The sequence below is a fragment of the Marmota flaviventris genome, chromosome 9 (genome assembly GCF_047511675.1).
Source record: "Marmota flaviventris isolate mMarFla1 chromosome 9, mMarFla1.hap1, whole genome shotgun sequence".
NCBI lineage: Eukaryota > Metazoa > Chordata > Mammalia > Rodentia > Sciuridae > Marmota > Marmota flaviventris.
Genome location: NC_092506.1, coordinates 119,587,468 through 119,599,916, shown reverse-complemented (window position 1 = coordinate 119,599,916; position 12,449 = coordinate 119,587,468). Strand labels below are relative to the sequence as shown.

The following is a 12,449-nucleotide window of genomic DNA, read 5'->3' as shown; positions in this document are numbered from 1 at the left end:
CCATTCGCCTATTGAAGGGCATCTAGGTTGGTTCCACAGTCTTGCTATTGTGAACTGTGCTGCTATGAACATCGAGGTAGCAGTGTCCCTGTAGCATGCTCTTTTTAGGTCTTTAGGGAATAGACCAAGAAGGGGAATAGCTGGGTCAAATGGTGGCTCCATTCCCAGCTTTCCAAGAAATCTCCATACTGCTTTCCAAATTGGCTGCACCAATCTGCAGTCCCACCAGCAATGTACAAGTGTACCCTTTTCCCCACATCCTCGCCAGCACTTGTTGTTGTTTGACTTCCTAATGGCTGCCAATCTTACTGGAGTGAGATGGTATCTTAGGGTGGTTTTGATTTGCATTTCTCTGACAGCTAGAGATGTTGAGCATTTTTTCATGTACTTGTTGATTGACTGTATGTCCTCCTCTGAGAAGTGTCTGTTCAGTTCCATGGCCCATTTGTTGATCGGGTTGTTTGTTCTCTTATTGTCTAATTTTTTGAGTTCTTTGTATACTCTGGATATTAGGGCTCTATCTGAAGTGTGAGGAGTAAAGATTTCTTCCCAGGGTGTAGGCTCCCTATTTACCTCTCTTATTGTTTCTTTTGCTGAGAAAAAAAAAATTTAGTTTGAGTAAGTCCCATTTGTTGATTCTAGTTATTAACTTTTGTGCTATGGGTGTCCTATTGAGGAATTTGGAGCCCAACCCCACCGACTGTAGATCGTAGCCAACTTTTTCTTCTATCAGACAGCGTGTCTCTGATTTGATATCAAACTCCTTGATCCATTTTGAATTCACTTTTGTGCATGGCGAGAGAAAGGGATTCAATTTCATTTTGTTGCATATGGATTTCCAGTTTTCCCAGCACCATTTGTTGAAGATGCTATCCTTCCTCCATTGCATGCTTTTAGCCCCTTTATCAAATATAAGATAGTTGTAGTTTTGTGGATTGGTTTCTGTGTCCTCTATTCTGTACCATTGGTCCACCCGCCTGTTTTGGTACCAGTACCATGCTGTTTTTGTTACTATTGCTCTGTAGTATAGTTTGAAGTCTGGTATCACTATACCGCCTGATTCACATTTCCTGCTTAGCATTGTTTTTGCTATTCTGGGTCTTTTATTTTTCCATATGAATTTCATGATTGTTTTCTCTATTTCTACAAGAAATGCCGTTGGGATTTTGATTGGCATTGCATTAAACCTATAGAGAACTTTTGGTAATATCGCCATTTTGATGATGTTAGTTCTGCCTATCCATGAACAGGGTATATTTTTCCATCTTCTAAGATCTTCTTCTATTTCTCTCTTTAGGGTTCTGTAGTTTTCATTGTATAAGTCTTTCACCTCTTTTGTTAGGTTGATTCCCAAGTATTCTATTTTTTTTGAAGATATTTTGAATGGAGTAGTTGTCCTCATTTCCATTTCAGAGGATTTGTCGCTGATATACAGGAATGCCTTTGATTTATGCGTGTTGATTTTATATCCTGCCACTTTGCTGAATTCATTTATTAGCTCTAATAGTTTCTTTGTAGAGCCTTTTGGGTCTGCTAGGTATAGAATCATATCATCTGCACATAGTGATAATTTAAGTTCTTCTTTTCCTATTTTGATGCCTTTAATTTCTTTCGTCTGTCTAATTGCTCTGGCCAGTGTTTCGAGAACTATGTTGAACAGAAGTGGAGAGAGAGGGCATCCCTGTCTTGTTCCAGATTTTAAAGGGAATGCCTTCAGTTTTTCTCCATTCAGAATGATGCTAGCCTGAGGCTTAGCATAGATTGCTTTTACAATATTGAGGTATGTTCCTGTTATCCCTAGTTTTTCTAGAGTTTTGAACATAAAGGGATGCTGTACTTTGTCGAATGCTTTTTCCGCATCTATAGAGATGATCATATGGTTCTTATTTTTAAGTCTATTGATGTGGTGAATAACATTTATTGATTTCCGTATATTGAACCAGCCTTGCATCCCAGGGATGAATCCTACTTGATCATGGTGTACAATTTTTTTGATATGTTTTTGTATCCGATTCGCCAGAATTTTATTGAGGATTTTTGCATCTAGGTTGATTAGAGATATTGGTCTGTAGTTTTCTTTCTTTGAAGTGTCTTTGTCTGGTTTAGGTATCAGGGTGATGTTGGCCTCATAGAATGAATTTGGAAGTTCTCCCTCCTTTTCTATTTCCTGAAGTAGCTTGAAAAGTATTGGTATTATTTCTTCTTTAAAGGTTTTGTAAAATTCTGCTGTATACCCATCTGGACCTGGGCTTTTCTTAGTTGGTAGTCTTTTGATGGTTTCTTCTATTTCCTCAATTGATATTGGTCTGTTTAGGTTTTCTATATCCTCCTGACTCAATCTGGGCAGATCATATGACTTAACAAATTTATCTATGCCTTCACTATCTTCTAATTTGTTGGAGTATAAGGATTCAAAATAGTTTTGATTATCTTCTGTATTTCTGAAGTGTCTGTTGTGATATTGCCTTTTTCATCCCGTATGCTACTAATTTGAGTTCTCTCTCTTCTTTTCTTCGCTAACATCGCTAAGGGTCTGTCGATTTTGTTTATTTTTTCAAAGAACCAACTTTTAGTTTTGTCAATTTTTTCAATTGTTTCTTTTGTTTCGATTTCATTAATTTCAGCTCTGATTTTAATTATTTCTTGCCTTCTACTTCTTTTGCTGTTGTTTTGCTCTTCTTTTTCAAGGATTTTGAGATGAAGTATGAGATCATTTATTTGTTGGTTTTTACTTTTTTTAAGGAATGAACTCCAAGCAATGAATTTTCCTCTTAGAACTGCCTTCAATGTGTCCCATAGTTTCCGATATGTTGTGTCTGTGTTTTCATTTATCTCTAAGAATTTTTTTAATTTCCTTCTTGATGTCTCCTATAACCCATTTATCATTCAGTAACCTATTGTTCTTTGTCCAAGTGATGTATGCTTTTTCCTTCCTTCTTTTATCGTTTATTTTCAGTTTCATTCCATTATGATCAGATAAGATGCATGGTATTATCTCTACTCCTTTATATTGTCTAAGAGTTGCCCTGTGACATAATATATGATCTATTTTTGAGAAGGATCCATGTGCTGCTGAGAAAAAAGTGTAACTGCTTGATGTTGGGTGGTATACTCTATATATGTCAATTAGGTCTAGGTTATTAATAGTGTTATTGAGTTCTATAGTTTCTTTATTCAACTTTTGTTTGGAAGATCTGTCCAGTGGCGAGAGAGGTGTGTTGAAGTCTCCCATGATTATGGTATGGTGGTCTATTAGACTCTTGAACTTGAGAAGAGTTTGTTTGACGAACATAGCTGCACCATTGTTTGGGGCATAAATATTTATGATTGTTATGTCTTGTTGGTGTATGGTTCCCTTAAGCAGTATGTAGTGTCCCTCTTTATGTCTTTTGATTAACTTTGGCTTGAAATCTATTTGATTTGATATGAGTATGGACACTCCTGCTTGTTTCCGAAGTCCATATGAGGGATATGATTTTTCCCAACCTTTCACCTTCAGCCTATGTATGTCTTTTCCTATCAAATGCGTCTCCTGTAGGCAGCATATTGTTGGGTCTTGTTTTGTGATCCATTCTACTAGCCTGTGTCTCTTAATTGTTGAGTTTAAGCCATTAACATTTAGGGTTATTATTGAGATATGGGTTGTTCTTCCAGCCATATTTGTTTATTTATGTTACTAAACATGGTTTGTTTTCCTCTTTGATTATTCCCCCCCTCCCTTTACTGTCCTACCTCCAACTGTTGGTTTTCATTGTTATTTTCCATTTCCTCTTCCTGTAATGCTTTGGCGAGGATGTTTTGAAGAGATGGTTTTCTACCTGCAAATTCTTTAAACTTTTGTTTACCGTGGAAGGTTTTAATTTCATCCTCCATCCTGAAGCTTAATTTCGCTGTATACACAATTCTTGGTTGGAACCCATTTTCTTTCAGTGTTTGAAATATGTTATTCCAGGATCTTCTAGCTTTCAGAGTCTGTGTTGAAAGATCAGCTGTTATCCTGATTGGCTTACCCCTAAATGTAATGTGCTTCCTTTCTCTTGTAGCTTTTAAAATTCTCTCCTTATTCTGTATGTTGGGCATCTTCATTATAATGTGTCTAGGTGTGGATCTCTTATGATTTTGCACATTCGGCGTCCTGTAGGCTTCTAGGATTTGGGATTCTGTCTCATTCTTGAAGTCTGGGAAGTTTTCTTGTATTATTTCATTGAATAGACTTCTCATTCCTTTGGTTTGGAGCTCTGTACCTTCCTGTATCCCAATGACTCTTAAGTTTGGTCTCTTAATGTTATCCCATATTTCTTGGATGTTCTGCTCATGGTTTCTTAACAGTCTTGCTGAGCTGTCTATGTTCTTTTCCAGTTGAAATACTTTGTCTTCATTGTCTGATGTTCTATCTTCTAAGTGTTCTACTCTGCTGGTAGTATTCTCCATTGAGTTTTTAAGTTGGTTTATTGCTTCCTGCATTTCTAGGATTTCTGTTTGTTTGTTTTTTATAACCTCTATCTCCCTGTATAGTTGATCCTTTGCTTCCTGGATTTGTTTGCATAATTCATTGTCAAAGTGATCTTTCATTGTCTGATTTTGCTGTCTAATGTCTTCCTTGATACTCCAGATCATCTGAAGCATGTATATCCTGAATTCTTTATCTGACATTCCATCTGCTGCAGCTGTTACCTCTTCTAAAGTTGCGTTGACCTGCATTGCTTGTGGTCCTTTCTTTCCTTGTCTTTTCATACTGCTTGTGTATCTTTCCTGCAGGTGCGGGCGGCGGCTCTGCTCTCTCCTTATTCCAATTGGGGTGTCGTGGCTACCACGCCGGCAGGTCACTGGGCCTGTTCTGGGAGCTGGCGGCGGCTCTGTTCTGCCCCTACTCCAATTGGGGTGACGAGTGTACCACGCCGGCAGGCCACCGGGCCTGATCCGCCGGTCGGTTGCAGGTTTGCCTACACTGCAGGCACGGGCGGCGGCTCTACTCTGCCCCTACTGCAAATGGGGTGACGTGTCTGTCGTACCGGCAGGCCACTGGGCCTGTCCCGCTGGTCGGTCGCAGATCTGCCCACCTTTCGGGCACGGGTGGAGGCTCTGCTCTGCCCCTACTCCAATTGGGGTGTCGTGACTACCCTGCCTGCAGGACGCTGGGCCTGTTCCTGGCACGGGCGACGACTCTGCTCTGCCACTACTCCAATTAGGGTGGTGTTTGTACCACGCCGGCAGGCTCCTGGGCCTGATCCGCCGGTCTGTTGTAGGTCTGCCTACCTTGGAGGCGCGGGCGGCGGATCTGCCCTGCCCCTCCTACCACGCCTGCGGACCCCTGGGCCTGATCTGCAGGTTGATCACTGGTCTGCTCACCCTGCGGGCACGGGTGGCGGTTCCGCTCTGCCCCCACTCCAATTGGGGTCACGTGACCACCACACCGGCAGGGCCTGATCCGGGCATGGGAGAAGGATCTGCTCTGCCCCTACTCCAGTTGGGGTGACGTGTGTACCACACTGGCAGGCCACTGGGCCTGACCCGCCAGGCTGTCACAGGTCTGTTTACCTTGCAAGCGCGAACCACGGCTCTGCCCTGCCCCTCCTACCACGCCCATGTACCACTGGGTCGCGGGTCTGCCCACCATGCGGGTGTGGGTGGTGGCTCCGCTCCGCCCCCTCTCCAATTGGGGTCACGCGGTCACCACGCTGGCGAGCCGCTGGGCCTGCTCCGGGCGCTGGCGGCGGCCCGGCTCCTTCCCTCTGGCTCGACGACAAATTGAGGAGACTTGGGTGACTGTGCCTCACCCCCCCTACCAGGAGACCAACTGTTTCTGTCACCGCTGGTATTGATGAAGTTCCCTCCTCCGCCACTTTCTGCAGACATCAGATCTCTGCCATGTTGGTATCCTATGTGAATGGCAGCATTTCGTTCCCCTTGCCGGGCAACCAAAGCACTGGGTGAGTCCTGACCGGCCCTCAGCAGGACCCGGACCGAGAAGCAGTTTCCGCGGGATCCTAGCCCCGGGCCAGGGAAGTTCTGGAGCCGGAACTCGGCCGCTCCGTGCTTGGTGTAAGCTCCTATAAATGTAAGCTCCAAGAAGCAGTCCCCGCGGGCTCAGTTCCGGGAGCCAGAATTCGGCTGCTTAGTGCTTGTTGTATGCTCTGATAGGAGCAGGGTCCAAGTAGCAGCCTCCGCAGGCTCAGCAGCCCTGGGCCAGGGCGGGACGGTTCTGGGAGCCGGAACTGGGCCGCCCCGCGCTTGGTGTTCACTCCGATAAGATCAAGTTCTAAGAAGCACCCAGGCGCTGAACCCTAGCAATCTGTCTGCAAGCCGCAGGCGAATTGCAGCCTGAAATTACCTGTTCTATGGCTGAATGAGCTGCGGTCAGTCGAAAACAGCAGTGGTGACGTCAGTTTACCAACATGGTGGCTGTTGGCCTCCTCTGTTGTCTGACCGGTGTGGAGAACCGAGATGGACCGCTTCCTTCCCCTGTCTCGAACCCAGAATTCAGCCCTGAGTACGGTGCTTGCGCGGCTCGCAGAAACTGCAGCGCTGTAAACCTGCGTCTCTATCCCAGCGAGCGCTGCAGACTCTAGCCGCGGGTCAATTTGCTGAATAAGCAGTGTTACCCTCCGTGAGACAAACCTCTCGCGTTTGAGTCCCCGTAGCTGATCCTCGTGTGATGGAAATCCTTCCTCCAGGTTCCGGAACACCCCACTATTGCTGGAAATTCCTAACAAGATATCCTTTAGCCGTCCTGACTTGTCATACTCCCACACAGTGAAGCAGCACACGGGGGCAATGCACTCCCCTCGCCGCCATCTTCCCGCCTCCCAGTGGTGGAAACTTTATGTCTGTCTTTCCTTTAGCTACAAGTTGTAGCATAGCCTCCTTGGCTGTTGGTGGATCAGTAAAAAGCACTGAAGTACCAGAAGTGCTTTGGAGCACAGGGTAAAAGTACTGAGCATATTATCTGTCTAAATCAGTAACAAGACTTCATGGGTAGGAAAATTTTCTAAAGAGTAAAATGACTCCAGAATAAATGGATCTCTCTTCAGCACTAAGTGTAGCAGAATTAACAAAAAGGGGAAAAAAAATTTACAAGTAGATATAGTGATAACAGAAAAATACAAGGCAGAGAACACAAAAAGATGAAGTCAATGCTATAGGTTCAAAAGTATTTTATGAGGCTAAAAAAAATCTGTTAACTTTGAAAGCCCTAGAAAAATATCACTCTTGTTTATAAATCACTTATTTATCATATAACCACATGTTAAATACTTTTCTTTCTATATACTGAAGAATCCTACAGTCAGCCTTTAAGAATTCTGCATTTCTTTGCCAATCTTGTAACTGAGTATCTTGTTCCAGTCAATTTTGGTGAGGATAACTGGAAGCTGCTGGTGCAAGGCCTTGAATGTGGTGTCTGACATTGTTTGGTAGTTTTCACTAATTGCTGTCTGATATTCATTTTCTGCACTCTCTATAATTTTAATGAACTCCTTGGAAGTTTGGACTTCATTCAAAACAGTTACTAAATCTTACACATCTTTATGATGAAGCAACTGAACATTGCCATCTTCATAATAGTGAACCTGAATCTTGAACACTCCAACCACCTGGGCTGTAGATGGTGTAATAGTGAACTTCCACTGTGATCTCCAATGACCATTCCAGAAGTTTTCAGGCTGAAACTGGAAGCTTTCAATATATGCATTAATAGTCTGTAGCCCATCTATAGTTTTAGCATAAACAGCACAGAAGCTGTTGAAATAATGATCTTTCACCTAGGCTCTTAAAGCATTGCCATAGGATTCTCTCCAAGACTTCAAACCTCCATCTACTTCCTCTGGTTGAGGGTCATTGGCTTATTTCCATAAGTGATCAAACTTAAAGAAAATTTTGCTTCTTGGATCTAAAAATAGGCTATTACCCAGGTCACTATGCTCTGTAATTAAGACCTGATCTTCATATCCTTCTATCTTCACAGGTGTGAATTGGTCCATGTTATATTGGGCAAATGCATGTGCTGTTCCTTCCCTGAGGAGATTGTCATTGTAAGTAGTAGCTGGACATCATTGAATACTTCATTAAACTCCCCTGGTGGTGCATGAATGATGAATTTAGCAACTGTGGGTACCTTTTCCTCATCCGACAACAGATCCTGGAAGTCAGTCATCATGGGATGCTCTCTATGAATAATTCTTGAAATACAGATATACTAGGAATTAATTCCCTCAATTTAGATGATTCTTTTTTTAATTTTTAAGGATTATTTCTCAGGATACAAACTTCTAGGTTTGTCCTTTTTGTTTCCCTTTGATAATCTAAATATTTCACTCCATTCTCTACTTATCTGCATAGTTCCTGGAAGGCATTTGGTAAAATTCATATCCTTGTTCTGCTATAGATAAGTGTCCTCCCAGCTTTTATAATCCTTTCTCTTTGTCTTTGATTTTTTTGAAAATTTAATATGGTATGCCTGCATGATTTTTCTTTTGCTTAGGTATTTATTCTGCTCAATGTAATCTGAGCTTCTTGAATTGGTTCTTGGATCTGTCATTAATTTTAGAAAATTTTCACCTGCTTTATTTAATATTTATTTTAATGATTTCTTCTGTTTATTTTTCTCTGTCTTCTGTGTCTGATTTTCCCATTATGCACCGGTTGTATCTTTTATAATTATCTCACAGTTTATAGATATTCTATTTCAAATTTCCATTGACATATCTTTATAATCACTGATTCTCTCTTTGGTCATATTCAGTCTTCTGATGAATTCATCAGTGACATTGTTTATTTCTGTTATAGTACTTTTGATTTCAACATTTCTTTTTCATTCTTTCTTAGCATTTTCATCTTTTTGTGTTCAATACTCATGTGGTCCCACATGTTTTCTACTTTTCCACATGATTCCTTAGCATATTATTCACAATTATTTTAAATTCCCAGTTTGATAATCCCCAATCTCTTCCATATGCTAGTAGTATGTATTTATCTCTTCAGACCATTATTTTTTTTTAAAAAAAAAAGTCTTTTGTTTTATTTTTATTTTTTTTCATCTAACATACTTTGTACTTTTTGTTGATAGAAGACTATGATGAATGGGATAAAAAGTGTTGAATTAAAATGTTTATGCTTTAAACAGTATGCTGATCTTGCTAAGAGCTATACTTTATTTACTGTTGACTATTGGTTATTTTTTTTTTTATCATTGGTTGTTCAAAACATTCCAAAGCTCTTGACATATCATATTTCATACATTTGATTCAAGTGGGTTATGAACTCCCATTTTTACCCCAAATACAGATTGCAGAATCACATCAGTTACACATCCACATTTTTACATATTGCCCTACTAGTGACTGTTGTGTTCTGCTACCTTTCCTATCCTCTACTATCCCCCTCCCCTCCCCTCCTATCTTCTCTCTCTACCCCATCTACTGTAATTCATTTCTCTCCTTTTTTTTTTAAATAGGAAACACTATTTTGTCTTTTCTATTGTCTTTGTTTCTCAGTGACATCTTCTTAAAAATAGTCGGCTCCTTGCCCATCATTTTGCTGTAATGCACTGTTATTAGGGGAGCCTGGCTGGTACGGTGGTGGGGTATATAGGGAGGGAAGATGTTCTACAAATCTATCATTAGGTTTTAGTCTTTTGGTAAGAGTGTGTCCTTGGGCTATGAATTTCACGGTAGATCTCATGTCCTTACCACCTTAATTGAGACAGGAAGATTACAGAGAGCTGGAGTTGAGAATTTTTTCCTGCCCCAAGGCCAGTAAAACTGGAGTGGGTTAGGTTTTGTTAAAATAGTTTATTCAGAAGCTAATCCTTTGTTAAGGAGAACATAACATGCTGAGTATAGTTCAAAATGGTCATACTCTTTGCCCCTTTTCCTGCCAGCAGCACAAGTGATTTTTCTTTGCTTCTTAACCTTAGGATGCAATAGAGTTTCTGGAGGTAAGACATAAATGGGGACTACTTGATTGGTCCCTGAGGTTTAACTCAGTCTATAATATGTTCACCCCCTAAAAATTAGTAATTACTGGTTAGGTGCTACTACTTGTACTGGCTCTTCTGGTAGTTTTCTGCTGTGGGCCTTCTGCTCTTAGTGAGCTATAATTCTTGGTATCTGCCTGTCTCTCCAATTTTGTACAGAGGATTTCCTGATAACCCCAATTCTTTGATGAATATTTTAAAAAATGTCACATTTCTATTTTTTTCAGTTTTTTTTTCCCTTGCTGTGGGGATGGTAGTAATGACTTTCAGGCTATTTACATATTAGATCAGAAACTGAAAGTCTATAATTGAGTCTAGTTTAAATCTTATGTAAGTGGAATATCACCAGATGTAATCTTTATTGGGTTTTTAAAATTTAATTTAACTTTTGTTTTATAGTTGTCTGATATAAATCTGTCATATCATATACCAATATTTCTTCATTTTTAATTGCTAATGTTTGTCCTTTTTATGGAATAAAGAATTTTTGTAATCACCTTCTATTGGATATTTGGGTTCTTCAAATTTTAGCTATTACAAATAAAGTAAAAAAAATTGCATGAAGATCTTATATTATCATATGCTTTTCTTTCTCTTGGAAACATACCTAAACTGAGTCAGGTGTTTATTTTTAAAAAACCATCAAAATATTTTGCAAAATGAATCCACAATTTTATGTTTCTTTCAGAATTGTAAAAAAAAAAATTATTTCTTCCACCTTTCTCCCCAAACTTGGTATAATCATTGACTTTAAATTGCAGTTACTGGGCTGGGGATGTGGCTCAAGCGGTAGTGTGCTCACCTGGCATGCGTGAGGCCCAGGTTCGATCCTCAGCACCACATACAAACAAAGATGTTGTGTCCGCCGATAACTAAAAAATAAATAAATAAATAAATATTAAAATTTCTCTCTCTCTCTCACTCTCTCTAGTTAAAAAATAAAAATAAAAAAATAAAGTACAGAGATCCAACATGGCGGTGGGCGCAGAGAGATCAAGTCTGTGACCTCTTCAGCTGCGCGGGCATAGGGAGTAGTCATAAACCATGTAAATGCTGTTTGCTCAGGATCACTAGGCAATGCTGAGCTGACGTGGATCTGGGGCGAACAGTCTGGGCCTCTCAGAACATACACAGAGCCCGGATCAGCTGAATTCAAGCTCCCATTCGCCTGCATCTAGCAGACAAACTGATGTGACTCAGCACTAAACGATCCCACTGAAACAACTGGTCAGCCCTTCTGAACTTGCGGAGGTTAATACCAACTGAGTCTTCATAGGTAATGGCCACAGGATTGAGACGGGGCTTGGGAGAGCCAGTCAGGACCCACCCATTGCATCAGTCACCGAGTAAAGGGAACAAACTGTCGCTATTTGCAAGGGATACCACAATGGCAGAGAACTGACGTCACCAGAATGCGGCGGAGAAGATAACTTCATTGAAACCGGTGGCGACAGGAGTAAACAGTAACTCAGCAGTCAAACAGAACAAGAAGTAACATGAGCAGCATGAAAAAGCAAGGAAGAAAAGGAGTACAAACAATGCAGGACAGCCTAAATATTCAGGAGGACCTAGAGGCATCAGAAAAATGGTCAAATGAAGAACTCAAGGAATACCTTAGACAGATGGAATGGAACCTTAAAGAGGATATGAGACAGCAAATTCAAACAGTGAAAAAACACATTGAAAATGAATTACATAAACAGATAAAAGAAGCAAATAAGCATCTTTATCAGGAGATAGAGTTTATAAAAAAAAATCAAACAATAATTCTAGAAATGAAGGAAACTATAAACCAAATTAAAAACTCAAATGAGAGTATCACTAACAGAGTGGAGCAAGTAGAAGCCAGGACGTCAGATAATGAAGACAAAATATATCATCTTGAAAAGAGTCTAGCCAACTCAGAAAGCCTGGTAAAAAAATCATGAAAAAAACATCCAAGAGATATGATATAACATAAAAAAAAAAAAAAAAAAAAAAAAAAAAACACTTAAGAGTCATCAGGATAGAGGAAGGTATAGAGGTTCAAACCAAGGGAATGAGCAACCTGCTGAATGAAATAATTATAGAAAACTTTCCAGAAATATAAAAGGAAACGGATCTACAAATTGTAGATGCATACAGGACACCGAGCATACAAAATCACAGTAGACCAACGCCAAGACACATTGTTATGAAGATATCCAACATACAGAACAAAAAGAAAATTTTAAAATCTACAAGAGAAAGGAGGCAGATTACATTCAGGGGTAAACCAATAAGGTTAACAACGGATTTTTCATTACAGACGCTGAAAGCGAGAAGATCCTGGAACAACATATTTCAAACACTGAAAGACAATGGATGCCAACCAAGAATTTTGTATCCAGGAAAATTAAGCTTCAGGTATGACAATGAAATAAAAATATTTCATGATAAACAAAAGTTAAAAGAATTTGCAGCCAGAAAACCAGCATTGCAAAGCATCTTGAGCAAA

General features: G+C 40.3%; 1 pseudogene; it reads right to left on the bottom strand.

Moving 5' to 3' along the window:
* Positions 1 to 7,292: 7,292 nt before the first annotated feature.
* LOC114100748 (F-actin-capping protein subunit alpha-1-like) lies at positions 7,293 to 8,152 on the bottom strand (annotated as a pseudogene).
* Positions 8,153 to 12,449: the final 4,297 nt, after the last annotated feature.